We start from the raw sequence: 21,589 nt of genomic DNA on the forward strand, positions 1-21,589 counted from the left end.
TTGGCCGCTACCACACACTAAAAAACTATTTTTTTTATAATACAAAGTTTATGCATTGTCATATTTTTTGAGCTAGAATTTTTCTATATTTTTGCTTACAGAGTCATGATAGGGCTTTTTTTTTGCAGGACGAGTTGACATTTTTTGGGCACCATTTTGAGGACATAACATTTTTTGATCTCTTTCAATCCTGATTTTTGGGAGGCAGAAGAAAAAAAAACAGCAATTCAGGAATTGCTTTTTGTTTTTGTTTTTTAATGTCGTTCACTATGTGGCAAAACTGATTAGGCAGCTTTATTTTTCGGGGCAAGTACGATTACAACATTACCACATTTATATCATTTTTTTATGTTTTATCACTTTTACACAATAAAACAATTGTTTTTGCATCGCTATATTCTGAGAGCTATACGTTTTTTATTTCCCCGCTGGTGGAGCTGTATGGCGGCTTGTTTTTTGTGGGACTAGATGACGTTTTCAGAGATACCAATTTTATTTACATTCGTCTTTTTGATCGCGTTTTATTCCACTTTTTGTTCGGCGGTATGATGAAAAAGCATAGTTTTTTGCCACGTTTTTAATTTATTCTTTTTACGTTGTTCACTGAAGTGGTTAACTAGTGTGACAGTTGTATAGGTCGGGTTGTTCAGGACATGGTGATACCAAATATTTGTACTTTTTTGCTTATTTTTGTTTTTACATAAATATACATATTTATTGGTATGATATGTTTTTCATTTTTTTGTTCTTTATTTTGTAAAAAAATATATCTTTTTTTTAACTTTTTTTTCACGTTTTTACTTAGTCCCTCTTTTACTCTTATCGCTGGTATAATGCATTGCAATACACATGTAATGCAATGCATTATACCTTTACACTGACAGAAGCCACTTACGTAGACCACTCCCCAGGTATGGCCTAAGCAGGCCTCCATAGCTACCAGATCAGGACGTCATCATGTGACCCTGATGTCATGGCAATCATCGGGCCCCAGCGATGACATTGTGGGGGCGCTGATTGGATGGGAGTGGGATCCCCCTCCCTCTCCCTGCCTTCTAAATGCTGCAATTGCTATTGATCGCAGCATTTAGGGGGTTAAACAGCCCGGGGTGGCATGGGTACCGCTCCTGGTAGTGACAGCTGGGTCTCGGCTATCACTTAAGCTCAATTCCCAGCGGCGCCCGCAGGATCGGTGCCCGCACGATCGCCAGGACGTACCGGTACATCCATTTGTGGGAACACACTGCCAAAATAGGACGTACTGGTACATCTAATGTCGGGAAGGGGTTAAGGTGACATCATTTGACTATGACAATTGCTGTAGAAAGCAAACATGGTTGGAAACAGAGATCCAGAGGGCGCAGAATTATATCATAGACAAAAGGTTGCAGTTGTGAGATAAAGACATACTAGCTACTTACACTACAAGGACTAAAGTATTAGTACATGTAGCGTCGGCATCCCTGCCTCCTGCTAGGCAGGGACGCTGTTCCCCTCACCTCTCCACTCCATGCCCGGCGTCCTCCTCCCGCTCTGCTGGCAGCGCGCTGCTTCCCGGCCACTGTGCTTAGGCCGCGCGCGCGTGCGCTCCCCCTCTCTTAAAGGGGCCGCGCGCGCCGTCCTAAGGAGTCCCCGGCCAATGGCCAGAGGACCTCACCATATATAAGGCACCTCCTCCAAAATGGAGGTGCCCAAGCAATGTTGTTGCAAAGCCTTCACTCTGCTTCAGCCCTCAGGTCCCGTTACCAGTTACCTGCCAGTCACCTGCCAGATTCCTGCCTGTTACCTGCCAGTCACCTGCCAGATTATTGCTTGATACCTGCCTGATATCCGTTTACCTGCTTGCAAGCCTGCGGTCCGACGGTCTGCCTTCCGACACCTGTCAGTCTGTCTATGGACCAGCCTGCCCGCTCACCTGGGAGCACTCATCTGCTACCTGCCTGCTAGCCTACCTGGAGGCTCCGCCGTCACTTGCCGTGACCACCTGCCTGTCCAGAGACTCTTGCCTGCTCACCTGGGAGCGCTCACCTGCTACCTGTCTGCTTGCCTACCTGGAGGCTCTGCCGTCACTTGCCGTGACCACCTGCCTGTCCAAAGACTCTCGCCCGCTCACCTGGGAGTGCTCTCCAGCCACCTGCCTGCTGTCCTTCTACCCAGAGACTGTCCCTGTCACTTGCCGTGAGTACCCGTCCCTCTACTCAGAGACTGTCCCTGTCACTTGCCGTGACTACCTGCCCTTCTGCCCAGAGACTGTCCCTGTCACTTGCCGTGACTACCTGCCCTTCTACCCAGAGACTGTTCCTGTCACTTGCCGTGACTACCTGCCCGTCTTCCCTGGGAGCCACCTGCTTCCTTACAAGGACCGCCCCCTTGTATAGTTGCTCAGAGGTTCCGCCTACCAGACCCGTTACAGTTTGCTCGGGCCATGGAACCCGGTGGCACCCAAGCTCCCTCGCTCTCGGACCTATGTCATGAACTGTCCCGTCAGAGGTCCCAACAGGAGTCCATCCTGAGTCATCTGCGGAATGTCAACTCTCGCCTGGACACTCTGACTGCTCCACCAGCAACCACCGCTAGTGTCATGACTCGCAGCCCGGCAGCGCCGCTGCCCACCAATACCATGGCATCCTGCCCCGGACCCCGGCTTTCTGCACCTCCTCGCTTCGGAGGCGACCCCGCTCAAGCTCGGGGCTTCATAAACCAGTGCACCCTGCACTTTGAACTCCTGTCCCACCAGTTTATCTCCGACCGGGCCAAAGTAGCCTTCATCATGTCCCATCTCACGGGGGAGGCACTGGCTTGGCTAAATCCTCTGTGGGAGAGAGGAGACCCCCTGGTGTCCAACCTGCCAGCCTTTCTCACGGCTTTCCGGAAAGTCTTCGACGAACCCGGACGGAAGACCTCATCCGCATCATCTCTGCTACGCCTCCATCAAGGAAATCTCACCGTGGGTCAATATGCCATACGGTTCCGTACCCTTGCTTCGGAGCTGGCCTGGGATAACGACGCCCTGGTGTCTGTCTTTTGGGAGGGTCTGTCCGGCCGTATTAAAGATGAACTCGCCGGTCGGGACATACCTACCACTCTCGACGACTTAATAACTCTTGCCACCCGGATTGACATCCGGTTCCAGGAACGCGCCAAAGAGGTCACCCATGAGAGGAGGTTCCCACGTCTAGCCCCTACCTTTCAGAAACCTGTCACTTCTCCCGCTACTCCCCAGGCGCACTCACCCGAGCCTATGCAGGTCGACCAGACCAAGATGGTCAAAACCCGTCAAGAGTTACGCCGTGCCGAGGGGAGCTGCTTCTACTGTGGCAGTAAGGAGCACCGGATCCGTTCCTGCCCGGAGAGGTCGGGAAACGCCTGTGTCTAGGATCACTCAGAGAGGTCGTCCTAGACAAGAGTAAACCCTCTCCATCTCTGTTGCTGTCGGTCTCTATCATCTGCGGGGAGAACCGTTATTTTGAACTAGCCCAACTTGACTCTGGAGCTGCCGGAAATCTCATTTCTCAGTCTCTGATAGAGAAATACCGCATTCCCACCAAACCTCTAGCTGTACCCTTATCTGTCGCTGCCGTGGATGGGGGCCTCTTACCACATCCCATCCAACTCATCACCGAATCCATAACCCTGCAGGTGGGAATGCTGCACTCTGAGAGCATCTTCTTTCATGTTCTGCCTGGACTCTCTCACGCCCTCTTACTAGGCCTACCTTGGCTTCAGAGACATGCACCCGTGCTTGATTGGCAGACCAGAGAAGTCCTTTGCTGGGGACAGGACTGCCATAAGACTTGTTTAGTTCCCATCCATCCTGTCCGTCCTTCTCCTACTCAAGCCAATCTACCTGGTCTTCCGGCTCCTTATTGGTCGTATGTGGACGTCTTTAATAAAAAGGAGGCAGAGACATTACCCCCTCATAGACCATACGACTGCCCAATCGACCTGATGCCCGGCACTACTCCTCCCCGTGGGCGCATTTACCCTTTGTCCGCTGCTGAAACCCGATCCATGTCAGAATATATTGAGGAGAATCTGGCCCGGGGGTTCATCCGGAAATCCACTTCCCCGGCGGGAGCAGGCTTCTTCTTCGTCAAAAAGAAGGACGGCTCACTCCGTCCCTGTATAGACTATAGAGGCCTTAACCAGATCACGGTGAAGAATAAATACCCCCTTCCGCTCATTCCGGAATTATTTGACCGTCTGAGGGGGGCTAGAATCTTCACCAAGCTGGACCTCCGTGGGGCGTATAACCTGGTCCGTATCCGTCAGGGGGATGAATGTAAGACTGCATTCAACACCCAGGACGGCCACTATGAATACCTGGTAATGCCCTTCGGTCTCTGTAACGCTCCTGCCGTCTTTCAAGAGTTGGTCAATGACATATTCCGGGACCTTCTCTACTCCTGCGTAGTGGTGTACCTGGACGACATCTTGGTCTTCTCTCCGGATCTCCCCACACACCGGAGGGATGTTCGTCAGGTTCTGCTCAGGCTCAGGCAGAACCACCTCTACGCTAAATATGAGAAGTGCCTCTTTGAGCAGACCTCGCTTCTGTTTTTGGGCTACATAATTTCTCAGACCGGCCTACGAATGGATCCTGAGAAACTGTCTGCCATCGAGAAGTGGCCTCGACCAGAGGGGTTGAAGGCTATTCAGCGGTTCCTGGGCTTCGCCAACTACTACCGCCTCTTCATACCGCACTTCTCTTCCTGGACTGCCCCTATCTCTGCACTCACCCGTAAGGGCACTAATCCCAGAGAATGGTCGCCCAAAGCAGAGGAAGCCTTTCTTTCCTTAAAACAGGCTTTCTCTTCCGCCCCGGTGCTGCATCGCCCGGACGGCAACAAGCAATTCTTCCTGGAAGTTGACGCCTCCTTCTCTGGAGCCGGAGCGGTACTTACCCAAAAATCGTCTTCCGGGAGAATGGTAACTTGCGGCTTCTTCTCCAAACTCTTCTCCTCTTCCGAGCGCAACTATTCTATAGGAGATCGAGAGTTATTGGCCATTAAGCTGGCATTGGAGGAGTGGCGTTACCTGCTCGAGGGGGCTCTTCACCCGGTAATAGTTTACACGGACCACAAGAACTTGGCTTACCTCCAGAGTGCCCAGAGACTTAACCCGCGCCAAGCCCGGCGGTCCTTGTTTTTTGCTCGCTTTGATTTTGTTCTTCATTTTCGCCCGGCTGACAAAAACATCAAAGCTGATGCCTTGTCCCGATCCTTCCTGGTGTCTGATCTTGAGGAGGAACCTAAACACATCATCGATCCCGCCAGAGTAATGCAGGTGGCCCCCGTGAGTTTAAATCGTCTCCCTCCCGGTAAGACGTTCGTAACGGTGCCTGATCGGGAGAAGATCCTACACTGGGGTCACTCGTCTAAGCTTGCTGGCCACGCCGGTCAGAAAAAGACCCTCCAGCTTATCACCCGGCACTACTGGTGGCCTGCCCTGCACAAGGACGTAATAGACTTTGTTTCTGCCTGTGTGTCCTGCGCCCGCAACAAGGTTCCGAGACACCTGCCAGCCGGTCGCCTCCTTCCGCTTCCTGTACCTGCTGCCCCCTGGCAGCATATAGCTATGGACTTCATAACAGATCTCCCTGTCTCTGCCGGTTGTACGGTCATTTGGGTAATCGCTGACCGCTTTTCCAAAATGGCTCATTTCATTCCCCTGCCAGGCCTCCCGTCTGCACCCGAGCTGGCTAAAGACTTTATCCGCCACATCTTCCGTCTCCATGGCCTGCCCCTCCACATCGTGTCGGATCGTGGGGTCCAGTTCACCTCACACTTCTGGAGAGCCACATGCAAGCTGCTAGACGTCACCCTGCACTTCTCCTCCGCATACCACCCACAGTCCAATGGTCAAGTGGAGCGGATCAATCAGATCCTGACCAGTTACCTCCGGCACTTCGTTAATGCCCATCATTCGGACTGGGTGGATCTCCTACCATGGGCCGAGTTCTCTTACAATAATCACGAGAGCGAATCTTCCTCCAAATCCCCGTTTTTTGTAGTCTTCAGTCAGCATCCTTGGATCCCATTTCCCGTCTCCACCTCGGTGGACAATCCGGCTGCGGAATCTCTCGTTAGCAAATTTTCCTCCATTTGGGAGAGTACCCGATCCGCACTCCTTCAGTCGTCCGAGCGGATGAAAAAACACGTTGACAAAAAACGCCTGGATCCTCCACAATTCCGTCCTGGAGATAAAGTCTGGCTCTCGTCCAAGTATGTCCGGCTCAAGATTCCTTCCTACAAGTTAGGGCCTCGGTTCATCGGCCCACTGGAAGTTATCAAACAAATCAACCCAGTGGCCTATAAATTGAAACTCCCGGCCAACTTGCGGATCCCTAACTCCTTCCATGTATCTCTCCTCAAACCCGTGGTACTTAACTCTTTTTCCAAGTCTAAGGGTACGCCTCCTGCTCCGGTTTCCGCTGAAAACGAGTTTGAGGTAGAGAACATTCTGGCCACCAAAAGGGTAAGAGGAAAAAACTTTTTTCTGGTAGATTGGAAGGGGTTTGGTCCTGAGGAGAGAACTTGGGAGCCCCGGGAGAACATCCATGCCCCTCTCATCCTTGATAAATTTCTGTCTGGCCTAAAAATGGGGGGGCCTAAAGGGGGGGGGTACTGTAGCGTCGGTGTCCCTGCCTCCTGCTAGGCAGGGACGCTGTTCCCTTCACCTCTCCACTCCATGCCCGGCGTCCTCCTCCCGCTCTGCTGGCAGCGCGCGCTGCTTCCCGGCCACTGTGCTTAGGGCGCGCGCGCTCCCCCTCTCTTAAAGGGGCCGCGCGCGCCGTCCTAAGGAGTCCCCGGCCAATGGCCGGAGGACCTCACCATATATAAGGCACCTCCTCCAAAATGGAGGTGCCCGAGCAATGTTGCTGCAAAGCCTTCACTCTGCTTCAGCCCTCAGGTCCCATTACCAGTTACCTGCCAGTCACCTGCCAGATTCCTGCCAGATTCCTGCCTGTTACCTGCCAGTCACTTGCCAGATTCCTGCTTGATACCTGCCTGATATCCGTTTACCTGCTTGCAAGCCTGCGGTCCGACGGTCTGCCTTCCGACACCTGTCAGTCTGTCTATGGACCAGCCTGCCCGCTCACCTGGGAGCGCTCATCTGCTACCTGCCTGCTAGCCTACCTGGAGGCTCCGCCGTCACTTGCCGTGACCACCTGCCTGTCCAGAGACACTTGCCTGCTCACCTGGGAGCGCTCACCTGCTACCTGTCTGCTTGCCTACCTGGAGGCTCTGCCGTCACTTGCCGTGACCACCTGCCCGTCCAGAGACTCTTGCCCGCTCACCTGGGAGCGCTCACCTGCTACCTGCCTGCTAGCCTACCTGGAGGCTCTGCCGTCACTTGCCGTGACCACCTGCCTGTCCAAAGACTCTCGCCCGCTCACCTGGGAGCGCTCTCCAGCCACCTGCCTGCTGTCCTTCTACCCAGAGACTGTCCCTGTCACTTGCCGTGAGTACCCGTCCCTCTACTCAGAGACTGTCCCTGTCACTTGCCGTGACTACCTGCCCTTCTGCCCAGAGACTGTCCCTGTCACTTGCCGTGTCTACCTGCCCTTCTACCCAGAGACTGTCCCTGTCACTTGCCGTGACTACCTGCCCGTCTTCCCTGGGAGCCACCCGCTTCCTTACAAGGACCGCCCCCTTGTATAGTTGCTCAGAGGTTCCGCCTACCAGACCCGTTACAGTACATACCTCTTAATCTATGAATTCAAGTTTTTCATTCAGGTCCATTGCCGCAGATATATAAAAGCTAGTCCCTAATCAAACATTTGTGAAAGAATGACACTCTAAAGAGCTAAGGAATTATTCACTGCACACGCAATGTCAAAAAATGTTGCAGGATTTTCCAGAAGCCAGAGTTATGTAGGTTGTTTCTGCGTAGCGTCCTTACAGGACCACATACATAACATTGACTTCTGGAACACCCTGCAACATTTTTTAGAAAGATTCATCGTTGAAGCGTTAAGCCCTTGTCGCAATCAAGAAGCAGTTTCTTCCTTTTGAAAGCATTACTTATACCTATGTAAATAAATAAACATCGACCCTTTTGCTTCAACCGAATTGCGCGTGCAGGGAATAATTCCTTGGATGTATATTGGGAATCCGCTCCCCTTTCACTAACACCTTGAAGACTCTCCTTGTGTGTGCGCTCTGAATATTCTTTATGCACTCCAAACAGCTCATTGGATTGAATCATGGTGCATAGTGCATAAAAATTGCTGACTCAAAAACTACAAAGTTCAAAAGCTCTTCTGGTATTACATCAGCACAAACACTGTGTACCAGGAGCTTAATGGCATGGATTTCCATGGCCCAGCAGCTGCATACAGGCCTTACATCACCAAGCACAATGCCAAGCATCGGATGGAGTGGTGGAAACCCACCACTGGACTATGAAACAGTGCAAATGTGTTCTATAGAGTGAAAGTTCCCGCTTTTCCATCTGGTAGTTTGATGGATGAGTCTAGTTTTGGCGAATAACAGGAGAATGTTGGCTGCCTGCATTGTGACTACTGTAATTCTTGATGGAGGAGGGATAAGGTTGTGGGGTTATTTTTCAAGGGTTTAAGTCCTTTAGTTCCATTGAAGGGAAATCTTAATGCTTCAGCATACAATACATTTGCTTCTAATTTTATGGAAACAGTATGGGGAAGCCACTTTTGTGTTCCCCATGACTGTGCCCTAGTACATAAAGCAAGGTCCCTAACGGCATGGTTGGGGGAGTTTGGTGTGGAAGAATTTTACAGGCCACACAAAGCCCTGAGCTCAACTCCATCATCGAAAACCTCTGGGATGAACTAGATTGTGAACTAGGCCTCCGTCAAACATCAGTGTCGGACCTCAGAAATGCTCGTATGGACAATAAGCAAAAATTCCCGCGCTATGAAAAACGTCCATACCAGAGCACTTTTCTTCAATATGAAAATGAAATTCTGTATATATATATGCACATACCGTAATTTAACCAAAAATTTCATGATATTCATCCACATTTTTTAAAGTTTAAATATTAAAGAAGTTGTCCAACACCTTCTTGTTCTTGTCGATAAAATAAAAAACTTATGCTCACCTCCCGTGCCAGCACCGTTCCCATGGTGTCGGCACTCACTCTCCCCGGATCTCTCATGCTGTTGTGAGATGTGATCACAGCGCCCAATAAGCGCTGGTGTCACTGTCCTCGCCTCCTGTCGAATTGAACATTAAGAGGAAGTCAGAGATCAGCTGCAGCCCATACCTCCTCTTCATGTTCAATTCGACAGAAGGCGAAGATAGTGATATCGGAGCTGATTGGGCACCGGGGTCACGTGTTACAACAACCGCACGAGAGCTTCAGGGAGAGCGAGTGCTGACACTGCTGGAATGATGCCGACATGGGAGGTGAGTATAGGCTTTTTGATTTTATCGGGGCCAAACATTTAGATCAAGAAGGAGTTGTCCTAGTAGTGGACAATCCCCTCTAAGTTCTTTCCTGATCTTGAATGGTGGCGTATACTGTATCCATGTATTTCCAATATTGAGAAGCTGTACGGTGGATTGAGCATCTGTACACCTGACATTTAAGGAGAGTTCACCCTTTTTCAAGAATGGGCAGATAGTCCTTTGTTACGTTCAAATAGCCATCACAGTGTGACACCCATCACTTGAAATATATAACATGTAAAACACCCATAAAACAAGTAACAGTTATAAAAACCAGACATAAGTAGAAAGGGAAAAAAACTTCTTTTTTTTATCCTTTAGGTAATTGTGCCAGTAGTTATTTATTAGTATGTTTATGTTTTTTTTACGTCCTTTAATCTGTTTTTTTGTAACTATAATGCTTGCATTATATGAAGGTGAACCTCCCCTGTAACTACAAAGTTTGAATATGGTGAAAGTTTTCTTTCAAATTGCTGTAAGTGAATATATACACTGAATATACAGAATTTCATTATCGCATTGAAGAAACATCCTATGATGTGTATGACGCGCCCCCAGGGCCGTGGGGTGCTCGGCAGCCGGGCCTCCGGTAGCCGGGGGATATCACGGTGGCTGACCCGGTCTGTGGCCCTGGGCGGTCACTGAAATGGGGAATTTATTGGTTGGGGAAAATTGTCGTGACGCCACCTGTGGTGTCTGGTGAGGATCACCAGCGCTGCGGCAGTCCTCTGAGGCAGATGATAGGGCAGCTTAAGATGGAACGGCTCCCCACAGGTGGAGCAGGCCTCAGGGCAGTGCAGGAGAAGATGGAGGAGGTGCGCTGGGCGCTATAGTGCAGGGAGGGAAAAGGTACCGGCGAAATGAAGGAGCGGAGGCAGTTCAGTGCAGTCATCCGAGCTTACTCACAGTTCTGTTCAAGCTCCTCAGGTGCACAGTACTGGTGCAAGCCTCCCGCGTCGCACTGCATTCACAGGGCAGGGGTTCAGTCCTTCCTCAGGCAGCTCGGTTGTACCTGGCTGAACCCCACTTTCATATGTACCTTCCTAGACCGACTTCACGCTGGGTCTTTACTCCCTCCTGCCCTGCGCTTCTCATTGTGAATCCTATTCGGGTGCTGCGAGGTTCCCCCTGTCCGTCGGAGTTGCACAGACCTTCTTGTCCTTACTTGGATTGAAGTGAGAGGTTGGCTTCTGCTATAGAAGTCAGAAGCCTCCGGTTTTTCCAGCCGAAGCTTGAAGCTGCACGACTGGGCCAGGGGCCGATCCCCTTCTTGCGGCCTAGATCCTCCTGACACCTGGCAGGTTCGGGGTGTACGGGTGCCGCCTGCACTCGCCATACCCCCTAGGATCCTTCTGTAGATCGGAGCCTACTCCCTGCTCCCCTTCTGGTCCTCAGTCCTGGGCCCTTGAAGTGGAGCAGAGCTCCTATAGAGACTCTGCTCCCAAACTGTTCTCCAACTACTAGACTACTACTCCAAGATGGCTTCCCTATTTTATATCTTTACTGTATGAGTGCTCCCATGAACTACTTCCTCCACCCACACCCACTACTGGTTCCCTGTAACTTTGGGTTCCCCCCACCCAAGCCAGGGTCAGGGCTCAGCAGAAAACTACATTGCGTCTTGCCCCTCCTGCTGGCCTGGGGTAGTGTAGTGTTGGATGTAGGTGCTTGGGGTTCCATGCAGCACTCCCTCCTTACCTGAGAGAAGGGAGACACCACACCTCTGGGTGAGGTGCAGTACCTCTGTGGCGACTGAACCCTCAGGGGCGCCACATGTACTTTTTTCATACTATGATTCAAGATGGCAGAGAGATCTTTGTTCTTGCACGACAGGTGTCAAATCCTGTTTAGGTTGCGTCTTTTGAAGTTATCAAAAATTTCCACATACGCACCCCAAAATCTTGTATAAAGCCTTTCCAGAAGAGTAGAAGCTGTTATACTTGCAAAGTGGGAACCAATTCCTTATTAATGCCCATGGATTTAGAATGGGAAGTCATACAGTTTCCTGTAGGTGCACAGTGTAGATGTACCAATACTTTTGTATATTGCAGCACTTGTCGACATCAGTGAAGTTTAGTTGGTTAATGGTTTCCTCTTATTTCAACTTCAATAGTTAGAACTCATTAGTATGGGCTTTGATATCTGGTGCTCTTTGAGTGTTAATGCCAGTTGGCCATCTGGAATTTGGCCAATAGTTTGTTATCTCGAATTGATGCTTTTGCTTGAGGCATTGATTGCCTGACAGGTGCTGCTCACAACACAAGGGTCACTTTGGTTTCTTTTTTTTGCCTGAGGCAGCATAAAAGCCTAGGACCTGTAATCTCTACTGACAATTTTTCTCATTGATATTATTATACCCTGATAATCATAACAATAGAGCAAGCCTCAGTGTGAAAAGTTCTGCAATGATTCTTTTTGGTATGATTTTTTTACATGACAAAAGTCTGGTATTTTAACAGGTGTGTGTAGACTTTTTATATCTACTGTAGATTATTATGCACTTTAGGACCAGAACTGAGCTGAAGCCTATCGTGGAAACCAGCATTCAACTTGTTCTCAAAAAGTTGGACTAGACAAGGATGCAAGGTACAGTTTTTTAATTCTCAGATTATTACAATTATCCCAATAACAAATGGAATAGTCACAGTTAGATGAGGGCAGGAGATAAGTCAGACCAAAATGTGGAATACAGGTGAAAAAAGAAGGTGATTGGAAGTAAACGACCAGTGCAGCCCTTGAAGTAAACTGAAGAGGAGACATTGCTAGCCAGAAATCAGAAGCAAGAAATCAAATTGCAATACTAACTGGAGGTTTGGTGAAGTAAGAAGAACGAAGGAAGATTTATAATAAGCACCACTAAGCAACAAGTCTTGTCAGGGTTAAATTAAACCGCCATGCAAGATGTTACATGTTGTCAAAGTGCATGAGTCTACCATGGGAAATATGCTGCATGATCACTTACCTCCACAGCTGCTGATTCCCAGGATGTCAATGGGCTCCTCTTCCCGTTTCCTCTAGGTCTCTGTTACGCTCCAAGGTGGTGTACGTGGCTCATGGACCCACTGTACCACGGACTGGACTTACCCTGGAGGGGCGTGATTAAGCAGCTACCTTGGTGATCACTGGAGCCTCTAGTGGTGAGGTCAAGCTTGTGCGGCAAGTAGCTGCCAAATGCCACTCCAGGGTGATGTCTGGCTGTAGCTGCTGACCCCAAAGAGCAGAGACGTACTTCAGATTCTCGATAGGGCAGGATGGCCACTTGAGACAGGTTTACATTGTGTAGACAGGACGACCACAGGGACAGGTTCAGGTAATGCTGACAGGACGGCCACAGGGATAAGTTGAGGTAATGCCGACAAGACGGCCACAGGGACAGGTTCTGGCTATGCCTCAGGGACAAGTTCTGAGTTCAGACCTGGGTATTCACCACCCAGGGTGGCAGACTGGTACCACACCTGTGGTTTCAGGAACATGAGCAACTAGACTGGACTAAGGGACTCAGGATATGGGACCAGGGATAACTATAACAGGCAAGGGACAGGGGACCTGGCAACATACAGTTGCTCACATTAACCACCTACATAACTATAGTGGTTGTTTAGGCACCTACCAATTGGGGAGGGTGCCTTTTATACAAGATGTCTCCCAGCTATTGGCTGGGAGACACCTTGCAGGTGCACAATCATTTGACTAAATGCTTATCAGCAGTTGCTGGGAGCATTTACCATGTGCGCGCTGTCTGTTTAAAAACAGGGAAGCGCGCGCCCTAGGCATGCCGCTTGGACACATAGCGGTATAAACAGAGGAAGGAGGAGGAGGCAGGAGCCGTGCCGCGGGCCGGGGTCGTGATTAACCCACCGTCCCTGCACAAAGGAAGCAGGGGACAGCGTGCAGGAGCCCGCATAGAGCATTACAGTCTCTAACTACGGACTTAATTAATGGGGATTTGGGTCCTGAGATCCGACAGAGTAGAAGCGCTCACCTAATGTATGAATGCGAGCATAATGATGTATGGGCTCAATAGAAAGTCTTTGACTCTTTGTATCACTGTGTCCACTCTCATGTATAATCTGAGTGCTTCTGCCCAGTGGTTTGAGAGATCAATGTGGGTCTAATGACCCAGATCTTCACCAATCAACTGGGTTTTCAAAGAGCACATATAAAGTGATGTTTAAAGTTTGTCTGCTATAATTTTTTATTTTAAAAATAGCTCTTTTGGTGGTCTAAAATTGAAGACATAAATTATACCCAGCTCCCAGACCCCTGATCCTTTGCACTGCTGCCAAAGTCCCTCACCGATCTCCTCACTTTCTATTCTGGTGTAGATCATTGGCTTCAGTGGTGAAATTTTGCCCAAGTCAGAAGAGATAGTCTCTTAACTCTCTTCTAGCTCATACTGGAACCAATCAATCACATCCCCGGCCAGAAGAGGAACACAGGCATTGGCTGCAGTGATGAAGAATGGCATAAGGTTTCCAAGGGTCTTCTTTTAAAAAAAACAAAAAATGTGGACAGCCCCTTTAAACGTATAAGACCAGATCTCAATGCAATACCGATATTCAAACTGAAAATTTGAGAATACGCTCAGGCTCCCATATGTCTCTTATTATAAAGTATTATAACTTGCTAGAAGTTTTTCACTCTGGTAAACCTTTAGATTTTATAGTTTTGATTGCATTATAAATCCCATTACTCTTCCATTGCCAAGTGTATTTTTGTTTAATTCATCTTTACAAATCAATAGCATTTATAGATATGGATTCTGGGATATGGTAAACAATAAAAATCTTTAATGCAAAACTAATTTTAGGAGAGCACGGAAATTATGGAGGAAAATCCAATCATATTACAGCATTATTGAATTTATACAAGGATTGAATGTCATTCTCCCTGATATGTGTCGGACTGCAACCAAAAGAAAATAAGATTTTAATTAAAATGGCAAAAGTATAGAGAAAAAAACTGTAAAAGATCTAGCAGAAGAGAATATAGGATGGCAAGAAAAAGTCTATTCTATGCAAATATAGAGGTTCTGACCCATTTGTGGTCATTCATGAGAAGGAATGAGGTCTTACTGTAGCAATTCAGCATATATTGTATATTATTAAGAAGATCTGTCACTTTAAGGGATTGCCGTAATAAACCAATCTTATCCATTTTCAACAGGATAGGTGATGACACCCCTACCGATTCCAAGAATGGTGGCAACCACAGCTCCATTTATTGTCTATTGTAGCGGTCAGACGTGCACACTACTGAATAGACACACACAGGGGATCCTTTGGACCTTCCTTCTCTTGATGGGGGTCTCAGTGGATAGACCCCCAGATGATAATATATTTATTACCTATCCTATGAAATAGTATGAATAGTGAAGGTAGGATTAATTACCAAGGTTCGAAATTCACTACATAACAAAGCGATTCACATTTTGGAGAATCATTTGGGAATTTTCAAAGTTTCACTCATCTCTAACAAAGTATATGAGTAATTTGAAATATTAGAACTCTTTTTTCCATCACTTATAAAGGACCCAGTTTGAAGGAAACAATCTCTGAATCTTTTGGCATCACGGTTGGCAATAACTGACTTTTCTGAGGTTGCTTTTTCATCTTGTGCCATGATCTAGATGTATGATCTAACATATATGTGTGATGACTGTAAGAGATGACAGGCTCAAAAAGGCTGACTTGGACAGATTAGGCAAAAGCCACTCTGTCTGGCAGATTCCAGAGGTACCTCGACCTTCACCCTTTACCCACTGTACAGGGATCTGGTCTTACAATGGGGTCCAATGGACTGTTTCCACAGAAGGACCGCCGTCCAAAGGAGCGAGCCATAGGCAGGAGGAGTTACCAAATGGAGCCAGAGTCTAGAAGTCACGTCAGGTGCAGAATCGTAAGACAAGAGGATGGTCAAAATTCATATTTAATGAAACCCCATTTCAAAGATATTTTAAAGATACAAATAAATGTATTTATGTAAAATAAGGCCCTCAAAAATGTCCATATCCTTTAAGATATACAGGTGCTCCTCACTAAATTTGAAAATCATCAAAAAGTTAATTTATTTCAGTTCTTCAATACAAAAAGTGAAACTCCTATATTATATAGAGTCATTACAAAGACAGTGATCAATTTCAAGTGTTTATTTCTGTTAATGTTGATGATTATGGCTTACAGCCAATGAAAACACAAAAGTCATTATCTCAGTAAATTAGAATAATTAACAAAAAACACCTGCAAAGGCTTCCTGCGCATTTAAAAAGGTCCCTTAGTCTGTTTCAGTAGGCTCCACAATCATGGGGAAGACTGCTGACTTGACAGATGTCTAGAAGGCAGTCATTGACACACTCCACAATGAGTGTAAGCTGCAAAAGGTCATTGCTAAAGAAGCTGGCTTAAAGTGTAGTAGAAAAAGGTGCACAAGCAAATAGATCACTCTGTTTGTAATGACTATATAATATATGAGTTTCACTTTTTGTATTGCAGAACTGAAATAAATTAACTTTTTGATGATATTCTAATTTTGAAGAAGCACCTGTATTTCAGTAGATACAGTGCTACTCACCATTACTGACACCCCTTCAGTTTTTTTCATAGACTGTACAATATCTTCAGAAATCAATGGAAATGTACCAAAAGTTATATCCTCAGGATTTTTTAATTAGTGGTCCAAAGTAATACAATAATAAAACATTGTTTTTCAACTTCCATGTTACAATTTCAAAGAAGCAGCAATAAAGGCACCTCTAATCAATACTTGGTTGCACGCCCTTTGGCATTCATAACAGCCTCCAAATGTTTCTTGTAGCCATCTACTGTATAAGCTTCTTGCACTTCTCAGCTTGAATTTTCTCCCACTCTTCCTTTGCAGTTTGTTCAAGTTCTTGAATGTTTGCAGGGTTCTTTTTCCCAATGGAATATTTTAGCTCACCCCAAAGATTTTCAATGGGATTGAGGTCAAGACTCATTGCTGGCCATTTTAAAACAGTCCATTTTTCTTTTTATTTCCAGTGTACTTTTGGATGTGTTGCGTTGGGACATTGTCTTGCTGGCGGACTCATGATCTTCGACTCAAACCAAGTTTCTTACACTGGGTAGGATATTTCGCTCTCAAATCACTTGATAATTCTCTGATTTCATGATTCCTGTGATACGGTCAAGGCCTCCAGTACCAGACGCAGCAAAGCAACCCCACAGCATTATGGATCCACCACCATGCTTAGCTGTTGGTAAGGTGTTCCTTTCCTTATAAGCTTCATTGGGCCGTCTGTAAACAAACTTTTGCTTTGCATTGCCAAAAAACTCTATTTTGGTTTCATCTGTCCATAGAACATTTTCCCAGAAAGATTGCGGTTTGTCAAGGTACTCTTTGGCAAAGATCAGTCGTTCCTTTTTATGTCTTTTCTTCAGCAATGGTTTCTTCCTTTGCCCATAAAGCTCTGCTTGGTTTAGTGTGCGGCGTATAGTACTTGTTGAAACCATGACTCCAGACTGTTCAAGGTTGGCCTTCAGGTCTTTGGATGTTTGATGTGGTGTTTTTTCCACCATTCGCACCAACCTTCGAAGACATCTCTTGTCAATTTTCCTCTTTCTCCCATGTCCAGGAAAGTTCTTGACAGTTACATGCTTGGCAAACTTCTTAATAACATTGCACACTGTTGAAACTGGGATACCAAGGTCTTTGGAGATGGCCTTATACCCTTTGGAAGTCTTGTGTTTGCTTATAGTAGCAGTTCTGATGTCCTCAGACAGCTCCTTTGTCTTTACCATTGTGATTTAGGAACAAGGCCTACCATGTGGTTTTTTAAACACTGAAGTCATCATTCATTGGCTAATTCGTGTCACATGGGCACCGACAATTAATCACAGGTGAATCTCTTTTGTGATTTACCACCGGCGAGTCAAAATGTGTTTCCATACTAAATTAATGTAAAGGGTGCCAATTCCAGTGCACAGTAAGCTTTAGGTTTTTCTATTTTTCCCTCCCATTGTTTTTGTTTTAAATTATTGTTTATCATTTGCTCTTTAGTATTTAATACAAGTGCTCTATACAAAAAAACCTGTTTCACTTGTTGCATTTTTTTCAGGAGATATTCCACATTATGTACTTATCCTTCATGGGTGCCAATAACGATGAGCAGGACTGTATATCTTTATTCATGTATATTTTTGTAATGGGTAAAGTGGCTACATAATATTACACAGATCACAACTTAGGGCCCCTTTACACATTAACAAATCTCCCCAAAAAATGAGCCAGAATATAAGTTGGTATGCATGTAAAATATAAAAGCATGCTCATGCTGGCCATTTAACAGACAAAACCTAAGAAAGAAACAAAATGAGCATATACCCCACTGTAAGTAAGTAAAAAGCAACAGTGCATATAAATAACATAGGGTACTTAGTAAATACTGTTTTAGATAAAAAAAAAGTGTAAAAGCCATCCCACCAGTGTCAAGGTGTACCCAAATCAAGATAGTCCTAACCTCTAAATTGGGTACACCTTGTCGTGGTGGGATTGCTTTTAAGCTTTTTTTGATCAAAAACAATGTTTACTAAGCACCCTATGTTATTCATATGCACTTCTGCTTTTACTTATTTACTTACAGCAGGGTATATGTTAATTTTGTTTCTATCTTAGGTTTTGCCCTTTACACATTAGATGAAAGTCAGACAAACTCGCAAATTTTGATAGGATCAGCCAAACATCTAACGTGTATGGGAGCTTCCCAACTCTTCCCTGACAGATCATGTCCAGGGAGAGAGGGGGTGAGCTGTTAGAATTTTAACTGCGGATCATTTTGTTTTCAGGGGAGATATGATGCTGCCAAAAGAAAATACATGAGCATAGTAATGTATTTCAAGAAGAAGTTCCCTCAGTAGATAATTTTTTGTACAATATTTCTATGAATCTGTAACTTGAGAGTTATCGTTTCTCGCTAACTTATATAACTGAAACTCATTTTATTTCTCATTAGAACCGCTCATATTAGTTTGCAGTGACCTTGAATGTGCAAAGTCATCGGTGCACTTTGCATTCCCTGCACACTTAATAAAAACAAATTAGAAGAATTAATTAAATTTTAGTGTATTAAGAAAAGGGAGAAAAGCAGCAGGCCCTGAACTGAAGCCAAAAAGCTGAAAATATGTTCTGTTTGTTGCTTTCAGACAGATCTAGAGTTTTACTTATTGATATTCAAGGGATGAATTGTTTTTCAAAGGATGGCATTGTGTAACGAGTACTTACTTTATGGAGTATAAACAATGACCACCTAACACTGGCATTGTCTTACCCTTCCAGACTGATTTCAGATTTTAGTCTAGTAATTGTGCAGGATATTTTACACTTTACATTTTTCTTAAAATACGGTATATATTTTTTTAATAAAAAATGACCACACTGTTCCAAAAGCTCGTGTAAGTGGAGAATTTTTAATGATGATAACCACTGGAATCCCACAAAGCAGATCTAACCGAGAATTGATATATAACCAAACATGAATATTTTTTTTAAATATGTTAGTGACTAAAAACTTCAGATTCTTGTAAAAAATCATTTTTTATTTGTGTCACATTTTTCTGAGACCGGCAAGTTTTTATTATTTTTATGTCAATGATCTCGTCTGAGGGTTTATTTTTTTGCATTGCGAGCTGATGATTTTATTCAGTTCGGGGTACAAAAGCTGCTTTATTATATTTGTTGATGGAGGTGCGACAATTGCAAAACCGCAATTCTGTTGTTCAAATTTTTCTTTTCACGGCATTTACCGTACAGATGAATTATTTTCATAGAATATATTTTCATAGACACAGTAATACTAAATATGTTTATTTCTCAAATTTCTCAACTGGGAAAAGGAGAATTATTCAAACTTTTAGATTTTTTTATTATATTTTTCAAAATATTTATCCATTTACTTTATTTTTTAGCCCCCTTAGGGGTCTTGAGCCTTTGTTCTATATACTGCTTGAATCCCATTTTTCTCATTCTATTAAGGAATAGTGTTGAGCCACCCCCATAGTGTTCGGGTTCGGTTCGGTTCGTCGAACACCGGGATGTTCGAGGAACTGTTCGTCGAACTGTTCGTCGAACACCTTAGAACACCGTCGAACACCGTTAAAACCAATGGCAGGCAAACAAAAACACATAGAAACACATAGAAAACACCTTCAAAGGTGTCCAAAAGCTGACAAACTGCTCAGAAGACGCTTTCTTTAAAAAAGCCGGCCGGCAATTCAGCAGCGGCATACACCGGTACCCGACAATTTAGACAAGAAGGAATAGAGCCTCACACATAGATTAGATAGATAGAAACATGTCAGTCACATATATATGAAGTACAGTGACAGTGTTGCTTACTGTACTTGTCATTTAGTGTAAAGGATTTATTAAAAAATATAATAGTGTTTTCATGCACTGTCTCTTTAAAAAAGCCGGCCGGCAATTCAGCATCTGTACCCGACAATTTATAACAGACAGAATAGAGCTTCACACATAGATTAGATAGATAGAAACATGTCAGTCACATATATATGAAGTACAGTGACAATGTTGCTTACTGTACTTGTCATTTAGTGTAAAGGATTTATTAAAAAAAATAATAGTGTTTTCATGCACCGTCTCTTTAAAAAAGCCGGCCGGCAATTCAGCATCTGTACCCGACAATTTATAACAGACAGAATAGAGCTTCACACATAGATTAGATAGATAGAAACATGTCAGTCACATATATATGAAGTACAGTGATAGTGTTGGTTACTGTACTTGTCATTTAGTATTAAAATAAAGGATTTATTATTAAAAAAAATTGGCGTGGGGTTCCCCTTAATTTTAGTCTCTAGCGGAGGTTAAACAGACAGCTGGGGCAGATGTTTGAATCCTGGGAAGGGGGTAATACCCACGGAGCTTCTCAGGCTACTAATATGAGCCCCCAGCTGAATACATAGCCTTTACTAGCTATTAAAATGGGGGACCCCCCCAAAAAAATGACGTGGGGTCCCCCCTAATTTAATAGCTAGCAAAGGCTAGGCTGGGGGCTGATATTAATAGCCCAGGAAGGGTGCCATGAATATTGGCCCCCTCCCAGGCTAGAAACACCAGCCGTCAGCCGCCCCAGAAATGGCGCATTCATAGGATGCGCCAATTCTGGCACTTAGCCTCGCTCTTCCACGCTGCCCTGTAGCGGTGGCAGGGGGTAATAGGGTAATAGGGTAATAGGGCTGGGGTTGATGTCAGCTTATAATGCCAGCTGACATCAAGCCCAGGTTAGTAATGGAGAGGCGTCTATAAGACACCCCCATTAATAACCCCATAGTTAAAGTTAAAAGAAAACACCATGGGGAACCATGGAAAGGTAAGGATGATGTTGCTTTATTATTTTTCTTTTATTTCAGGAGATCGTTGGCTTCAGCTGGAATGGGCGTGACGGTAAGTATGGTTTAATTTAGAACAATAAAGAATTGTGTGTTTATTTCAATTAAAGGACTTTTTTCTGGGTGTTGTGTTTTGATAATGCCAAGCTGGCCCTAACCCCTTTATTACCCAGTGAGCCACCGCATCAGGGCCCTGGATGAGTTGGGTACAGCGCCAGAAGATGGCGCTTCTATGAACGCGCCATTTTCCGGGGTGGCTGCGGACTGCAATTTGCAGCGGGGGTGGCCCAGAAAGCTTGGGCCTCCCTGCGCTGCGGATTCCAGCCCCCAGCTGCATAGTTGTACCTGGCTGGACACAAAAACAGGGCGAAGCCCCACGTCAATTTTCTTTAAATTATTTCATGAAATAATTAAGAAAAAAAGGGCTTCCCTATATTGTTGTGTCCGGCCAGGTACAAATAGGCAGCTGGTGGTTGGGGGCAGCCCGTTCCTGCCTGCTGCACCTGACTGGACACAAATATAGTGCGAAGCCCCACGTCAATTTTTTTTTAATTATTTCATGAATTTCCTGAAATAATTTAAAAAAATTGAAGTGGGGCTTCGCACTATATTTGTGTCCAGCCAGGTACAGCAGGCAGGAATGGGCTGCCCCCAACCACCAGCTGCCTATTTGTACCTGGCCGGACACAACAATATAGGGAAGGCCTTTTTTTCTTAATTATTTCATGAATTTCATGAAATAATTAAAAAAAATTGAAGTGGGGCTTCGCACTA

The sequence above is a fragment of the Phyllobates terribilis genome, unplaced genomic scaffold, assembly GCF_046119375.1.
Source record: "Phyllobates terribilis strain yellow unplaced genomic scaffold, ASM4611937v1 Scaffold_2__4_contigs__length_985480577, whole genome shotgun sequence".
In the NCBI taxonomy this organism is placed as follows: Eukaryota; Metazoa; Chordata; class Amphibia; order Anura; family Dendrobatidae; genus Phyllobates; species Phyllobates terribilis.